This window comes from Etheostoma cragini, chromosome 13, assembly GCF_013103735.1.
Source record: "Etheostoma cragini isolate CJK2018 chromosome 13, CSU_Ecrag_1.0, whole genome shotgun sequence".
NCBI lineage: Eukaryota > Metazoa > Chordata > Actinopteri > Perciformes > Percidae > Etheostoma > Etheostoma cragini.
Genome location: NC_048419.1, coordinates 8,948,562 through 8,967,435, shown reverse-complemented (window position 1 = coordinate 8,967,435; position 18,874 = coordinate 8,948,562). Strand labels below are relative to the sequence as shown.

At 40.0% G+C, this 18,874-nt stretch overlaps 1 protein-coding gene and 1 long non-coding RNA gene across 3 annotated transcripts in view; one reads left to right on the top strand and one right to left on the bottom strand.

Annotated features, from left to right (window-relative positions):
• Positions 1-18,874, top strand: part of opcml (opioid binding protein/cell adhesion molecule-like) — a 358,727-nt gene that overhangs the window by 217,643 nt on the left and 122,210 nt on the right. The window lies entirely within an intron of this gene.
• LOC117955325 lies at positions 12,420-18,397 on the bottom strand. Its single transcript, XR_004659013.1, has 3 exons — positions 18,387-18,397; positions 17,565-17,566; positions 12,420-12,480 (listed from the first exon to the last, which is right to left on the bottom strand). It is a non-coding gene; the product is annotated as an uncharacterized LOC117955325 (long non-coding RNA).

Below are 18,874 nucleotides of genomic sequence, written 5' to 3'. Positions count from 1 at the left end.
GTTCTGAAGGCAAAAGGGGGTCCAACCCGTTACTAGCATGGGGTACCTAATAAAGTGGCCGGTGAGTGTATATAAATACATATGTATATATTAATTGAGCTCTGGCTTCATGGGGTGCAGCCTTACCTTGCTAGCTAGTGTTGAGATCTTTGGGAAGCCATTGTGATTTGCATGTGTTTAAGCATGTCCTCTCTAATTCTACCCTTGAAACCAAAGTCATATTTTGTTCTTAGAACGCACACATAGATTATGAGTATCAGGTCATCGGGGAAGCAGCTCCTGTAGCAAAATGCAAGCAGTGAGGGAACAAGTGGAGAAGGGAAGGCTTTATTTATTGTTTTGTTCACTGAGTGGATCCACAGCTGGAAGGCCTGGTTTGCACAAAGCCGTCCGTGATAAGGGAAGTGTTTGATAGCTAGCTACTCAGCGAGGAGTGTTTAAAAACTGTCTCGCTGCATGCTGAGGAGGCGGCTTGTACTTGGCTGTTTACGATGGAAGACGTGGATGTGTGGAAAGGAGGCAAACTAACGAAAGGGAAGATGAGAAGGGTGCTTTGACAGCAAGATCGCTCAACGCGGGGGTATGCAGCTGTCTTGTGCTTATTTGTTTTACACTGTGAAAACGGAGCATTGTCAAGATTTCTGGCATGACTTAGAAACTGCCTTTCTACTCATGACAAAAGACTGGATATAAGCTGACATGTATGGGCTTATTGCTTGCAAACCATTTGAAAGGGAATGGAACACATGGTTAGGGCTACTGGGTTTACAGTACCTGTACATCCTGTTTCCAAACTTTTAACATCTAAAAGTCTTGGCTGTTTAGGTTGCTTGAAATGTTTGATTTATTGGTAATTGCCACCAGGAAATTGCATGATTTAGATTAGATTAGAAAGACTTTCTAGATCGCAAATTGGGAAATGACACACTGCCCACGCACAATATATAGGATAGAATACAATAACAACTATAATATATAATATGTATAATGCTATATATATATAATGATAGAAAAATGCAAAGGAAAGACCGTACAAACATATATACAAATGGCCAATAAAAATTTACAAACTACTTAACCCTTGTGCTGTCTTGCCGTCAAAATTGAAAATCAATTTTGTTGACACTTTTTATTGTTTGTTTTTGAATTTGTTTTAAACCTTTTCTGTTTTTGTCATTTTTTACACTAGACATATTTCATATTACATACTAGACACTAACATATTAACTTTAGTTTTTCAGTTATTTTTGGAATTAATGGTCAATAAAACTTATTTATAGGAAATTATACCTAATGTTTGAGTTAGAAAAGCAGAAATTAGGAAATATTTAAACTAAAATTAAGGGAATGGATGTTGATGGATAATCAGAGACTGGAATATGTCAACTTATACTCAATACCATTTCTAAATCACTTTTTTTTTTTTTTAAATGCTATAAAATTGAATAAGACACCCCAAAAATAATGAAAGTAGAGATTTGTACTTGCGTAAGAGCCTTTTGTGGGATGAATCATCTTATTTTGGGTAAATAAAAAGAACATTGATATTGGAATATGGAATAGGGTTAAATAGTATTTATAAAGATGTAAGTTGAAGCTGTTTGTGAAAGTTGCTATTAGTGCAGTAATGTGAGGTATATGAGTCTTATTTCCCTGCTATCACAGTCATAATCTCAACTAAAACTAGATCACACCACTTCATTCCAGTTTTATTAGTGGAAAGACAGTAAGGGAAATCCCCCGACCCAATTACATAATAATACATAAATATTTGTGTCTCCTTTTTCACACTTTGGACGGAGTTTTTAAATTTTTTTGTCACTTTTTGAAATTTTGAACATTACTTAACAGCAACTTAACGTTTGAGTTAGAAAAGCAGAAATTAGGAATTATTTAGACTAAAATTAAAGGAATGGATGTTGATGGATAATCACAGACTGTAATATGTCAAATTGTACTCGTTACTCTTTGGAAACCACTTTTTTTTAAATAGAATAATACACCCCAAAATAAATGAAAGTAGAAATTTGAACTTTCCAAAGCGTTGTTACAAAGAACATTGATATAGGAAAACGGGTCAAGTTGACCCGAGGACCACATGAGGGTTAAGCGTGTTTTTCGGCAATTATCCATCACATTTTTTGTGAAACATATAACACTGTTTTAATGTTTTTGTGTTGAAAATAAATTAAATAAAATTCAAATCAAATGTCAAATGTTTTCACAGGCTTTTGTCAATTAGAGTTGGTTCACCTTAGGCTGTTGGACCTCTGCTGTCTTTAGCTAAGACTCTAAATACCAAATGTGGTGCAGCTTTAGATAATTATAAATTATAAAGGAAACATCACTCATCTGGGAACAACAACAAAACAGACTCATCCGTCTGAAGTCTTCAATTAGGGTGTGATGGTTTGCAGGAAAAAAGTGAAACTGCGAAATGTGTCCAACACGATAGCACCACCAATTAAATATAAAAGTTATTTCAATTTTTTTTTCTCGCAAAACGCAGGCTTCTTCCTCATCATTCGCCGGCATGTCATGTCACTCTGTGTGTGCGTGGGTGGAACGGCCAGCCTAATGGGTCACGCTGTGAGTTTCCTGGCAATTAGCCTGTCGTTTATAGATTGATTTGTCTGCAGAATGGAGGTCATGTTGTGAGGCGCGGTGACGTCTCGGCCCCGCAGCCTGGGGCCCGGAGCACACACCGTCTCTGCACGAACTCATATGCCTTGGCAGACACAGTTATTCTTTTGAGGAGTTATTAGCGGTCTGCCTCTCATCCCTAGTGTGTATGTGTCTGCTTGTGTATACGGAAATATTTTCCCTTCTCCCCGTGTTACACCAAAACACAAATGTAGACGCTTGATGTACAGAAGAGAAAAAGGAAGCCTTTTTCCATTAAACACAAAGTGTATCTTTAATCTCCTGTCAGCAGTCTACCATATAAATCACCAGCTAAATGTCTTAATAGTCTTTAAGGTCCAACACATCTTTATTTCCTTCGTTTAAACAGAGAGTGACACCGTTTGATCGTTTGCAATATTCCTAAAATAGAATGGAAAGATTACCTTGATACCAGTCATAAAATATCACCTTTGGGAATGAAAAAAAAATGCTTACTTTAATATTTGTTTTAAGCCTTGAAGTATTAGATCTACCATTATCTCTGTTAAATCACTACGAAACCTTTTCAGTGTTCTCATAATTCCATCTTTAAAAGACAAGTGACATATCAGATTAAGGAGCAAAGCAAGCTATCTTTTGCTGTTTTGGGGCTTCAGATGGAAATAAGCAAAGTGTTGAAATTGTGATTGGCAGCAGCCGCTGTTTCTCCCATGATACAAGCATCTGTTGAAACGTTGGACTTGAAACACAAGACAGCAGATGAATCAGATAAGAAAGCATCCAACACTTGAGGCTGCCAATATCTAACCGCCCTCCCTAGACATACCTACACCTCTGTACTCCCTCTGCTGTTAATTTCAAATTAATTACTCATACTCATGGCATATGGTGATATAATGTTTTTCATTATCACCTCAGAAAGGGCACTTGCCACTGTTTAGGTGAGACACCAAGGCATACCAGCCTCTTAACGTTCAAGATAGGGCTCTGGGGTAGCTTGTTTGGTAGAGCGGGCTACCATTTATGGAGGTTTACTCCTCAACGCAGTGGGTCCGGGTTTGACTCCGACCTGCGGCCCTTTGCTGCATGTCATTCCCCCTCTCTCTCCCCTTTCATGTCAGCATGTTCAGCTGTCTTGTCAAAAGAAAGGCCTAAAAATGCCCAAAAATAATCTAAAAAAAATAATAATCAATCTTCAGGCCCGCTGCAGTGTGCAGTATGCAACAGAGAAATACCTGCATGCTGGATCTGGTATGCAGTGCTAGATAAAATGATAAAAAAAACATGGAAATTATGGCCTTCCCACAAAGAAAAATAAAACTGTACCTTCTCTGTCTGTGAGTACTGTCTCTCATTCACACATGCTCTCCCACACTGATGGCAGTGTGTTACCATGATACCATCAGGAGTAATCTGCCCAAGAACCAGGGGTGTTGTGCAGGAAATAGAAAATTCTCATTTTGCATAATCCAATTGAAATTTACTATAATCACTGAAGTGTATGTCATGCAAAGGAGACAATAATCAACTGGTCAAGGTTCTCATGTTGACATTTAAGTGAGGTTGATTGATTCACAACGTTAACTCATTCATGGAGTAGCGTCCATTAATAAAACATCCCACCTTAAAAGTTGCCGGTAGCTGCGGGCGGTAGTCTCTGAGCCGCACAATGAATGAGATTTTTTTCTCAGCCTATAGCTAATTAGTAAAGATGGCGAGGCAGCAAAACGTCCGTTTCACTTTGTAGTTGACTAATTTAGTTGAACCTGCTCTTGCCACTGTTTAGGTGAGACACCTAGGTATATCAGCCCTCACCTGATTAATGTTCCGAGCCATTGCAGTGTGCATAAAGCAGGCCTTGGGTGCACAGAGAAATATATGCATGCTGGAACTGCTATACAGTCCTAGAAACAACAAGGTGAGCCGGGCAACTATCACATGATGGATCATGCAATCAATGGATCGACTTGCAGAACATATAACACCTGCTGTCACTTTCTCCCACTGATTGTGGAAACGAAAACTAAGGTGCAAGTGCCTGCCAGGGCCAGGACGCCCCGAGGTTGGGATTTTCTGCAAGTTATCAGACGCTGTCCGTGGTAATTCAGATTGATGAAAGATAAGGAAAACTGATCGTAAAGAATGATGGACAGCTGTATCACAGATAAATCTGGCTATCTCCGACCCAGCCAAATTGACAATTGTGAGCGCATAGCGACTTCTATTTCAGACTCTGGCAGTTATTCTGCCTCCGTCACGCATGTTAGTGAGATGTCAACTGAGAGCTGAAAGTCCCAGCGCGACGCCGTGCAAGCAGGGATATGTGTGAAATGATGTGCAATTTTCCAGACCAAATATCAAAATTGATATGTCTGAACAACACAGAGGTCTGCTCCTTCTTATGCATGTGCCTGCAAACCACTATGCTTGTATTAAAGCCTAACTTTGCGAAGAATCATGATATATCAAATCAAAGGCAACTTCAATATTTCCAAACACTTTCAGTCTTTGGTCTTATTTAGAATTTTGAGTATTGTTTTTTATGCACAGTACCTGGTTCTTGAAGCAGCCCCGCTTTCAACCTCAGCATGCTTTTAATCTGAAATAACTAGTCTTGAATTGAACATATTCAAAGAGAATGTCTGAATTAACAAGATCTCTTTTGAGCACAAGCATAATTACTTTTTTTATTTGTATTTTATTTTTTTACAGCCACAGAATGAGGATGAAACTGATATTTTACTTAGCCTGTACTAGCATACGGAATACATCAACAGCTGCAACAAGGCACAGCCTGCCAAGCATTTTATTACATATTTAGCCTGGACAATACAATTAGAGCTACATTACAGCATCTGTTACTACAATGAATTGTACAACTGAGGAACAGCTAGCCGCAGTCATATTTAAATGCAGCAGATGTAAGGTAGTACCTTAACTGTAACACATGTATCGTTACGATGGTCTCATTTCTTCTCCATTAAATTTCCCATGGCATAAAAATTTCACTTTATGGTTTTTAACATTAATATGAGTTCCCCCAGCCTGCCTATGGTCCCCCTGTGGCTAGAAATAGTGACAGTTGTAAACCGAGCCTTGGGTATCCTGCTCTGCCTTTGAGAAAAAGAAAGCTCAGACGGGCCAATATGGAATCTTGCCCCTTATGTGGGGCCCCTTATAAGGGGCAAGATTACCTGCCTTTTCTCTGCTTTGCCCGCACGGAGAATTTGGCCAGCCGTGAGAGAGAGACATCATTGCTTTCAAACGGGCAAAGTGGCAGTTGGTCAAGGCCACATCCCTGGCCTCCACCATGCCCCCTGTTTCTCCTCCTCAAAAGCTACAGAGTCAGAAATTGCACATACTAAGGAAAGCTCATTGTGGGACTGGCTCTAATGGATGTAATTCTGCACCAAGGCTACATTTTGGGAAAGACACTTTAGATACAGTATTAGGGGACCACTAAGGTCTGTATAAAAGAGACTTCAGTTACAGTATTAGGGGACCTCTAAGGCCTATGTGAATGAATCCAAAGAGCACCATGTCATGGGAACTTCAAAAAAGCTAAAACTGCTTATTCTCTGCCCACTGAATAACTGGCTGGTGAGATTGTATATGTATGGAGCACATGCTCATTTCCTCTAGTTAATGGCTGCATTTACATGGCACTTTTATCCAAAGTGCTTTGCATTTTTCTCTCATTCCTACATCCTTTCACACACCGATGGCAGTGAGCTCCCATGCTACCATCAGGAGCAAGGGGTTAAGTGGCTTGCCCTAGGACCAGGGGTGTTATGTTGGATTTTTTTTCTACCAAGTGAGCATTATTTTCTCAGTTCATATTATTCGGTTGTATTTTATATTTTCATATTTCGTATTCACATGTTTTCATATTTTTGGTAGTCACTTGAACAAAGTGTATATCATGCAAGAGAGACAATGACAACAAATGGAATGGCTGTCACATTGACATTTACGTAAGTTGCATTGATTAAATAGTCTATACCCACTACGTTCCATTTTTTGGATTGCCAGAAGGCCGTCGAAAATTACGCCAAATTGCCATCTTTTACCTTTCATTATCTTTGTGTTGATGTTATAAACTCTGGTGGATTTCTGAGGACTATGGTTAACTGGTCTTCAGATCACTGCAAGATAAATCCAGACAGCCAGCTAGATTGTCTGTCCAACGTGAGTTTTCGCTTGCACGAGTAAAATAACTTTTTGATGTACACATTCTATGTTCCACAAAAAACAGTTCCTTCCCGAGGCTAATTTACAAAGACACTGTTGCTGCGTTCGGCGCACCTGGTAACGATGCACAAAAATCTTTGCTTTGTTGGTGTAATTGACTAATTTAAGCTATGGAAACTTGCCAGAGTAGTAACATTGGTCAGACAACCTTCACAACAAGCCGCAATTTAACTGTGTGTGTGCATGAACGTGTGTCATAGTTTGCTCCAGTACTTTAACCAATAGCACTAGCCCAACCCCATCCAAAACAAAACAATTCTTCGCAGGTGCATTGGAAAATATCAACTTGGGACCAAGGAACATATTCCGTAGTCTTGCTATAGCATCAGCGTTTATTTACAGACAATTGATGTTTCCGCCTGTCCGGACCATCATCAAGAATATTGATGTTGTTGATGAAAAGAACTCACAGAGCCTGCAGTACATTTATCCGATTACTGTGTCAGTATCAATACAATATGTCAATGTGTGGCGTTTGCCATTGTCCAAACGCTATTTCAACACATCTAAAGGCCAATATGTTGCCACAGGGTAGCTCCTGACTTCATCAGCCTAGGGTAACCATCATCTACGAGCACGCTCATTCAGCTGCTCTCCAGTGATACAAACTGCAGTTTTAGAGTTGTTTAAGAATAAACTACAGAGGCCATGTTCAGGGAAATGGAGGAATATGTCACCCAGTTCAACATTACTGCTCTTTTATGGTTTTTTAATTGTTTCAGGGCAATAACTGCGTTGAGGCTGTGACTGCACACAGTACAACACTTGTTGGTAAGATAAATATCTTGTTGGGTTATTTCGAGCTCTCTGTTGTTAATTCAAAAGGAAAAAGACTGATAAAATAATGCCAGTTAGGCTGTAATTACATGTCACACACTATCGTACATTGTAGCTTCCTCCTATAGCACTGGTTGTTGATATTTACAATGCAATTAGCAAAAATGCATTAGCAAATATGGGAGTCTGACTAGTTCTCTAGTGGTGTGTGTGTGTGTGTGTGTGCATGTGTATATGTGTGTGTGTGTGTGTGTGTATGTGTGTGTGATTTTCTTTTTTCTCTCTCTATTGGAACACTTTAATGACTTTAATGACATCATTATTTGGACGTCGCAGAGACTTGACAGTAATTAGCGTACTTTGTATCATTACAGAGCTGTTATCTCATTCATTTCAGTGTACATATGGAGATATGTGTGTTGATCGGTGAGGAAATTGCTTGACGTTTACCTGTGAGCCCTTTATTGTGAAGTATTTTGTCCAGCCAAGCAAATCTGAACACCGTGGATGAAGGGGGGTCATGCATAATACAGTAAGTAGCTGGCACTCATATGTGGATGACCCACTTGCTGCCAACAGCTCAGTCAACATGGTTGCAGCTATTAATTGTGTTTATCATGAAGTTGAGTAGAAATCAGGGCTACATTCCCAATGTAATTATCACATAGCAACACATAATTGACAGCTCTTACTTTATTATTGACTGAGGGGATCAGCAAAATATCAGTTATGGAATATTGCTATCGTCAGACAAACACAAAAATATACGGTCCGGATTTATATTTGGTTTTAGATAGATCGATAGATATATCTTTCATTTTCATTGTGCTCAGAGTACAATGCAAGTCTGTTTAGCAGCTCTTCAGCATTCTGCATTTAAAACTGATTAAAAAAGTTAAGTGAACAGAACACAAAGAAAGGCTAGAACAATATTTAAAAGTTACTTTAAATAGTAATATAGAATAGTAACATGACTGTCACTGTTCTTGTTTTAACAAGCTGATTCCGCGGCCCACAGAGAGCTGTTACCCATGCCACCCTGGACACTGCCTGTTCTCCCCCTTCCCCTCTCTCCGGTAGAGGGTACAGAGCAATAAATGCAAAATGAATCGGCTGAAACAGCTTTTTTCCAAGCTATATATATATCTTAGAAATAGCTGTTGTTGCAACAGCTTTATTGAAAAAATCCAGCTGAAATAAAAGCAATAGTAGTTCTGTTAGTTTTAATAATTTGTTGTTTCGTCCACCAAATAATAGAAAAGTACCTATAATGGTAACGATAAAGACTTAGATAGTTAAGCAGTTTAAAAAAATGGACCATGACTGCAGCTCACTACCACACTGTGCACGAGTAGTAGTTCACATCCCTCTCATAAACCATTCGTACATATTACTTCAATATGTTATGCAATGCATTTCCTGTATATTCCATGTATTGATTACTGTATGCACAACATTGACAACTGCTGAACAAGAGTGCAAACAGTTAGTTTTTGTACAATAGCATACAAACCACTTGTAGAATTTATTTGCCAGCTAAATTGCATTATACATTAAATGTAAGTAAATCCTCCTCACAACTGAATGTTCACTATATTTAGTATGTTCCTTATCCCAGGTGATGAGAATCAACGCTCCAGTCACACACTTATACAGTCTTATAAAACCATAAACATATAAAAAAAAACAGATTAAAGCTGCAAGCAGCGATGAAATATATGTTATTTAGACCTTAGTGGTCCCTAATACTGTATCTGAAGTCTCTTTTATATAGACCTTAGTGGTCCCCTAATACTGTATCTGAAGTCTCTTTTATATAGACCTTGGTGGTCCCCTGATACTGTATCTGAAGTCTCTTTTATATAGACCTTAGTGGTCCCCTATTACTGTAACTGAAGTTTCTTTCCCAAATTTTAGCCTTGGTGCAGAATAACAGCCACTAGAGCCAGTCTCACAATGAGCTTTTGATAAGGAGAAACGGGGGGCGAGGTAAGGCTGGGGTTGTGGCCTTGACCAACCGCCACTTTGCTCGTTTGAAAGCCATGATGTCTCTCTCTCACGGGCAGGCCAAATTCCCTGGGCGGGCAAAGCAGAGAAAGGGGATGTAAACTGGAATCTTGCCTCTTATGACCTCATAAGGGGTTGGGGCGGCTGTGGCTCAGTGGTAGAGCGGTTGCCTGCCAATTGGAAGGTTGGTGGTTCGATCCCTTGGCCCTGCAGTCCCATGTCGAAGTGTCCTTGGGCAAGACACTGAACCCTGAGTTGCCCCCGGTGCTGCGCATCGGAGTGTGAATGTGTGTGAGTGTTTATCTGATGAGCAGGTGGCACCTTGTACGGCAGCCTCGGCCACAGTGTATGAATGTATGTGATTGGTGAATGTATCCTGTATGATGTAAAAGCGCTTTGAGTAGTCGTTAAGACTAGAAAAGCGCTATATAAATACAGCACATTTACATTTACATAAGGCCCATCTGAGCTTTCATTTTCCCAAAGGCAAAGCAGGATACCCAGGGCTCGGTTCACACCTTTCACCATTTCTAGCTACTGGGGGACCAAAGGCAGGCTGTGGCAACACATAATAATGTAAATAAACTCATAAAGTCAAATTTTCATGCCATGGGACCTTTAAAATTGATGGAGTCATTGTTGGGGTCACTGGTCTGTGAGAGTTAAGTAGGGAAAATAGTGTACCACTCATAGGGCTTTTCAGCCATGCAACCGTGGCTATTACTTTATATATTTACCTTCATTCACTTAGTACTTCTTTTACTTTTTGGAGCTACATTTACTCCTGTTTGGGTAATCAGCAATGGTGAATCATGATGCCTCTCTTGCCCTCTTTTTCCTTGCAAGGTTTGACGTTGCAAAGGCCTCCAGGGCGAATCAGAATGCAGTTTCATGTGTGTGGCAGATTATATTCTGCAACAGCTCCCTGTTGTGTGTGTTGTGTGCCCCCCCCCCCCCGAGGAATGTCTTTTTTAATGCCTAGTTATGGTACTTTATGGTAACTTTATGGTTACCATAACCCCCCCCCCCCCCCCCCCCCCCCATTTCAAGACAACCCGACCCACTTCAGGGTTAAATCTGCCCACTTCCGGTTAGGCCCCGCCCAGTCCGAGTACGGATCCGGATACAGATAATTCATGTGGTAAACAGATACAGATACAGATACAGATAATGCTGTACTCGCTCATCCCTACTTGAGACTCAAGCGAGTTGAAACAAGTGTGTCTTTTTAAAAGCATCAACCGAGACTGCCACTCTTTGTTTCTAAATTGATGAAAGGAGTGGAGTTGTCTGTCATTTTGCTCAGCTGGAGTTTAGTGTTGTTATGAAGAAAAAATGTAACTACGTGTTTTACGGGGCTGTGTATAATAAATGCAACAGATCCAGTATTCTCTTTAATCCGAGATGCCTGTCTATGGATATAATACATTTCCTCACACAGACTGGACAAGACAGACGTTAAGCTATTCCCTGCCTGGATGGATGCCTCTTGAGGATAGATACTGAACGCTGCTGAATTATTAACAGCGTTCCATCACTATACCGACAAACCAGAGAATAACCTGAACCCATATTTAGACTAAATGCAACATAGAGAAACAGCCACTGTACAAGTGATCAGCCCAAATAAAAACAAAGGCTTTTGTCTGCTCTGTGAAATTGGATCAAACGCACATGTGCCGCATTGGTTTTCATCCAGATCTCTCAGGATGAGAACAGTGAGAATCGCGGCAGGATCAGCACTGCAGGCTGCGCTTCTGAAAGTGGCAATGACCTCCAAAATATGAAAGGGAAAATATTTAAAAAATTGCGTTGGGTGTACATACACAACACTCCAGAGCAACACACATGACACAAGAAAATGCCAGAAACTGGTTGACACAGAAGTAATGCAAAAAAGGGAGAAATGTAGTTCTCATGAGAAGAATATTCAATAATATTTTTATAAATGCATTATGCAAAAGGTTTTTTTCCAAGTTTCTCAGAATAAGACATGGATGGAGCTGCTCGGATGCCCGGCACTCCCAGCAGACCGTCGTTTTTCAAAATGCCATCGTCATCTGCATTTCAAACGGCTGTGTCGTGGTGCAGAAAAGGACACGCTTTCTTTTTCTTCAGAACACATCATCAGCCACAGACTGACATAGCACTCAAACCTCCAGGTACTGCAGAATACAGGCCCAGCTGTTTCACATTCCTACCCACCTGCGATATCCCTCAGAGTTGTTGCCTCTGACTGGCAGGTATTTGTTCCGACACAAATCAAATATCTCCAAGAGGTCTCTATCAAAATGCTACATTTTCTGTGATGTTACAAATCACCCCATTTCACAAAGGAAGCAGTAGACTCATTTGCCGACACGTGCGTGTTCTCAGTGACAGGTTCTTTTCCTTGTTCTCATCATTTGACAAGAGGAGTGAAAAGAAGACGTGGCGGTTTATCTCAGTGCTACACCCGCCCCACAAGTCAATCATCTATTGCCATAGCTGAAAGGTGCAGCAGAATTTGTATGTGAGAGTGATAAAATCAGGGTGTTGTTAATACAACACTTACACCTTTTCAAAATTGTCTGCACATCATGAGATATCAGTTACTGAGTGGCATTTACCAAGATGCACAAATGCAAAGCAGACAGTCCCAAAGTGTAAAGGCAGATCTGTAATATGTAGTACAAAGAAAAAACACGTGACATGACATAAATAACAAGTGTGGTTACAGATTTTAAAAAGTATACACACTCACCACAGTCACGGACAACCAGGCACAACGGTGGTTTCTCTGCCCTGGTGACTGTCTGACAGGCTGAGGTTGGAAGGCAACTTTATTTCTATGGTAAATTTCAGCAACATGGCAATTTAAAGTGCTTTACATGAAACATTAAAGAGCAATTAAAAACAGTCATGGAAATTATTTTTAAGGGACGGGTTCGGGAGGGGACAGGGAGGGGTTTATTTTAAGTTTATTTATTTTTAGTGTAAAATGTTCTATGTAAATAGGGAACATAGTTATTTAGAATGAAATTTCTTTTTTGTTATTATGGAGGGAAAGTAACACTAAGGTTACAGTTGAGTAATGAATGAATTAATTTCAGGTACTCGGTAAAAATGTGAACAGTACCCAACCTTATTTATTATGCACAACTCACCATCCATTATAAGACACTTCAGAACAGCTCAACAAATTAAATTACCTGGGACTCACTTTAAACCACAACTCCGTTTTGATATCAGCAGAGGTTACATGTCATCCGTAAACTAGGTTGACTTACTGTTGTCCCACACCTCTTGTTGTTACTTTACAAAAAGCATAATGAGAATGTGAACCATCCTGTCTTAATAAAAAGGCTGAAAATAATGATGCTGCGAAGAAAGAAAAAAACATTTGGAGAGTATGATTAAAAAACTGCATTTTGTCATACACTTGGGAACATATTTTAAGTAGGGAGGCTACCCAGGATCTGTTCATACATATTCCACACCCAAGTGTCAAAAGACAAGTGTCTATTTAGTTTTAATTAATAATTTGAATCCCCTCAAAGAAGAGATAATCTAAATCAAACCGAAGCTCCAATCTTGGTAAAAGCACCACTTTTGTGAGTGTGGCACCAGCATGTAAAAATCTAATGTCTAATGTATACTAACTCTATGCACTTATAGCTAAATATTTGAGACATACAGGATGTGTGTGCGTGTGTGTGTGTGTGTGTTTGCGTGCATGTGTACGTGCACCAGCATCTTGGTACACAACATTGTAGTAAATATTTTCAGTGCATTAAAAAGCGTGCTCGTTAAGATCCCAGCAGACAAGCTAATCCATCACAATTTAGTGCATAAAAAGTCACCAAAATGAAGTGTTTGAACTGCATAATTAAATTCAAAATGAGTGGAATAACTCAAAAAAGGTCCACTTATTGAAAAAAAGAACCCACCCACAAGGCTGGCTACGAGCATGTACCCTCAGAATGCTGGGATCCTAAATAAGGTCACTAGCTAAGACTGCACAGCTCCAGGGCTGCAGTTCTTAAAACAGAATATTTTAAAACTCAGGATTCATTTTCTTTCCTGTAGTCCTTGTGCTCCTGTACGGCTCAGTGGTTAGAGCATAACACCAACAGTACACTGCCATATTCAGGGATTTTAGTTATTGTTGGCAATAATCAATCAAACTTGTACTTGTCACACAACTCAGATGAAGTATAATCCCAGTGACATGCTATCTAGTTTTGCTTCAACTTGTAAATGATTCAACATAAAGCATGACGTGGTTGTCAGATCAGCACACAGAAAAAAAGTCAATTGGTTGAATGGCACTAGAACGCCAGGATCAAGCTAAGTCTACGTGAAAGGACACCACCGCTGGAAACCGACACAGGCCACCCAGCTCACTGTCCGACCCCTGCACACAAGCCAGCAGGACGCCCAGCCGAATAGTGGCAGTGATGTAGAGATGGACGCAGATATGATCTGTCTCGTCCACTTAGTCAAGATCGTAGCCGTAGATCATTGCTGATAGCCATCTTCACCTTTCCTTCTTCTTTTGGAGTCAGTGACAGGAGACTTGGCAACACCGTGCAACGTCAAACACAAAAAGCACAACACATATTTGTCAAATAGATGATTCAGGATACATCTTGTAGAGCTGATGGGCGAGGAGAGGTCCTGCATTGGTTTAAAAAATGCTAAAAATAGAAGCAGTAATGCTACTGTAAGGTGATCTTGCAGTTTCTAACAAAGATTTTTTTTTATAATATCAACATGATGAAGGATACGCTAATGTTATACCATGTGAGAATGGTTATTGGTAGTGATGGCCAAATTTAGCCTTATAAAGCTTTGTGAACTATTCTCTTTATTTTCTGAGCCCACTGGATGGAAGTCTTGGTTTAAAGTAAAAGGCAATGCATTGTGCGTTTAATGTACAATGTATACTCTTTATTGGGGGCGGGCTGCAGTTGATGGGGGTTCAGTGCCTTGCTTTAGAGCACCTTGGCCAGACCCAGGAGGTGAACTGGCATCTCTCCAGTTACCGGTCCACACTCCGTACTTTGGTCCGTACAGAGACTTGAGCCAGCGACCCTCTGGTTCCCAACCTACAGACAGAGCTACTGCCACTCCAAAAAGAAAATGGTTCATAAAGCATCATGAGGCTTCATGTGCCATCACCAGTTACTGGCGACATATACTGTATGTGATTGAAATAAAAGAGATTTACCTGCAAGGAATGTCACTAAACTCAACTTTTATACTGCAGTCATTCAGTCTTCAAGGAGAGTTCCATCACATTCCAAATTGGTAAAACCCAAGTGTGCTGAGGACAGCTGAAGTGTTTCAATGACCTTTTTGAGCAAAATGTGTGGCGTAACATCCAGGGGAAAAGGTAGTCGACTTTCTACAAGATATAATCTCCTCTGGCACACATGGTGAAGTGGGTGCAGAACAGCTTAAATCAGCAGAAATCCAAAGAGATAACAGAATGATCCCGGGTTACTTTTATGAAACTTGCCAGATACTCTCCACTACTCCGGGGAGGCTTGGCTAGGAATGCTGGCACGACTAACAACATCCTACTGCAATGATAGAACCATGAGAGATGAAACATTTTTCGAAATTATGTGCAGCTAAATTGATCTCCTGATCCAGCAAGGCCTTTGGTTCGTCTTGCACGGACATGAGGTTCAAGGGCCAGATCGTGCATCCGGAAGCGCCCTGGTGAGTTTTATGAGCTGTCAATTCCTTTTGATGCGCTGCTTCTCCACAACTAATCTGTCACACACAACACAAACTGGACATGCTTCCCTCTCGCTGCTCTGTGCCAGTGCTCTGTCCTTCGGTGAACATGCACACACAGCAATAACCCTCACTTGCAGGTATCTTATTTGTAAATAGAGATGCATAATCAAATACTCTCATGGACTACTTGAGAAGGAAGTGTTTATGTGACAGTGGGTTTAATTGTAGCGCCGGTCTTGGGCTGATTAACACTTCACAATTTACGACTGCAGAATCTATGTTTACTACTGGATGCATAAAGAGAGAGGATGCAGGTGGATCCTCTCATAGTGCAGCTCAAACCTTAGACTTTGTGTAAATATGTGAATTTTTTTAAGTCTACAGTTTAAGAACTTTGTTAAGTCTACAACCTTCATAACACAGTTAGAATGCACATCTAACATGCTATTTAGCAGTAGACATCCTGTGTCCCAAGTCTGATGGATAGTAAACATTTTGTTTTAAATTCTTTTTTATTACCTGCTTATTATTTTCTTAATTCATTGAATCATATAATCATTATTCATTAAGATTCATCAGACATCAGTGAAAAATGCTCTTTGCAAATAGCCCAGGCCCAAGGCGAGTTCTTAAGATCCCAGCGGAAAGCCCACATATTTTCTGATCTGAGAATAAATTAAAGTTAAGGAAAAGCTGCATCCAACATATTTTACAAGCTCTCTTTTCTTGTAAAATATGTCACGTTTCGACACTGAAATCCATAGGTTGTGTGTTACACAGAACCATGTGAGAAGCCGTCATTGGAAACTGTTTGGAAAAGGGCAGGCCATTTAAAAAAAACACCTGGGAGGTGATTGGATGAACCGTCTACCGTCCGTCACACACACATTAACCCAACTGTAGCTGCCACTGGACACTAATTGGTTCGGTCTGCCTCTGTTCTAACACAAACGTACTACTTGAAGCTAGTGGTGGCCAAACAAAGCCTTTTGAACTTCATGAAGCATTTTCTTTATTTTCTAAGGCCACTAGATGGCGCTCTCTGTTCAACAAAGGGTTGAAAGCACACTGAACAGCTAGTCCTTGAGCCATTTTCCTGAACAAAAAGCACGATCTACGGCACAGAAAATGGTTTACAAAGCTTCATGAGGCTTCATTAGGGCATCACTACATGGGTTTTCCTGTGAGATGTGATCCCCTCGATTCTCGTGTGACCTTGTGGGGGAAATTTTATGTTTCAATGTTTCAATACAAGAAATGTAACTGTGGGAAAATTTAACCTCACGGTTATAGTGACCACATTTATCATGATTTTCTGCGCCAACTTCAGGATTCTCGGATGAACCTGGGAAGGATTAGTCACACGTGGTAATTCCCCAGAATAGTCATGATATTCTATGTGAAAATGATAATTGTTATCGTTAACATTTTGATGGAGAGATGTCAGTGCCCAAGATGTGAACTGGCACCACTTTGGCCACCCGTCCACACTCAGTACATTGTTCCATGTGGACACTTGAACAGGCAAACCAAGCCAAATCCCTACAGACTGAGCTACTTCCAACCCACATGATGATTTGATGCTCATCAAATATTGCTCTTGTTTTAAAAAAAATGGCTCAAGGTATAGCAATTCAGTGTGCTTCCAACCCTTTGTTGAACAGGGAGTGCCATCTACTGGGCTCAAAGGAAGAATAAATGGTTCATGAAGCTTCACTTGGACGACACTAGTGAACACTGTCCCATGTCAGTGAAACGGCTTGAGGGAAATAACAGTGGGGGACGTGTCATTTAAACTTTGTTCACATGATAACACGCATCAGGAACTGTTGTGAGGATTATTAGGAATTCCTTATGCCGTTCAACTTTTTAGCTGTTTAAATGTGTCATGACTCAAGAGTCCAGACTGCTTTAAAGGGTTAACTTGTGGTTGTCCAGAGTGCAATGACACCTCAGTCAGCACATGCAGAAGACATTATTTCCACTCTGAATAACAGGTTAAGGCCAAATTCAGCATGCAATACTGTAAAGATAACTGAAAGCTTTACTGGTCTTTTATACAGTCTAACAAACTATAGGCAGGTTGCAGTCAGGTGTTCTGTTTAGGAAATCCTTTCAGCAGACAAGGATGCTCTAAAACCCAGGGCTCAGAGACTCTCTTTGGGAATTGGAACGGCTGACAGTTTTTATCATTTACCTCACTTCACATCAATTGGCCAAGCACAAAAACTAGCATTGTTTTTTTAACCAGGGCAGCAGTTTTGGGATTACATTATGTGCTTACATAATTGCAAAAAGTTTCTCTAATGATTTCTCAGTAGATTTTTTTAAAGGATATCAGATTAGTAAACAGAATGAGCCTTTGGAACATTAGATGGTTGCTGATAATAGGCAATGTAGACATTGCAATAAAGATCAGCCCCCCACTCAGATCAGCTGATATTGTGTAATATTTGACCTTTGAAAATATTTGCATAAGAAAAACAAATGCCTGCTCTTAAAAACAATGTGAAAAAAGAAATATATCCAGTAAGGTGTATAAAGGTGTTATGGAAATTTGTAAGTGACCCCAAACTTTTTACCGGTAGTGTATATACCATATATGTAGGTAAAATATACTATTACAAAAATGTCAAATATACTTGCTTTAAAAGACAGTTGTACAGTTTTGTGAGTGAGAGAGAGGGAGCAGCCCCCAGGAAGAGAGGCAATGCCACGCCAGGCTCCGAGAAATCTCCGAGATATGTGTCCTCTGCCTTCTGCTTAGAATTGCTGAAATTACAGCTAACAGTAACTTGAAACAACACAGTCTCTGGCCGTTTGATATGTCGGTCGATACGCATTACCTCCATGGGCTAACATCATGTGACTTACTTCTTTGCTCCTGTAAAAAACGATACAACCGTTAGAGGGCACTGTCCCTTTAAGGTCACTAGGTGACTAACACGCCCTTCATGCCTGCAGTAACCTTCCAGACAGGCAGTCTGAGTACTTACCACTTTGAATACAGTAAAACTCAATGCAAACTAGCATAAATATACTTATTGGAATTACAAGTCTCCAAAGCCTAATTCAAACGCAAAACATGGCGAGACCCCATCTTGTCATGAACCAGCTCCAATTGCCCCGTTGCTTCGAGATATTCCTCTGTACGTCCTTCATTTTGGACGATGTCCGTTGTTGGAATTTTAAACTCCGGTGAATTAATGATGACTATAGTTAACTAATATTGAATGCAATAAAATACATCATGTAATAAATAACTGAGGCAATAAATACATTATTAAAATAAATGTAAATATTCATATAAAAATTAATCAATTAGTTAAAGAAATATTTTACAAGGTTTTAATTTTAATTATTTCATGTAACTTTTATTTCATGAATCTACATCTTTTTAATTCCAAATGCCTTAATGATTTCCCTATCTATTTATTTCTAGTCCTTATACTAAAATCAGAGGGCATGGATATCTCTCAGATTC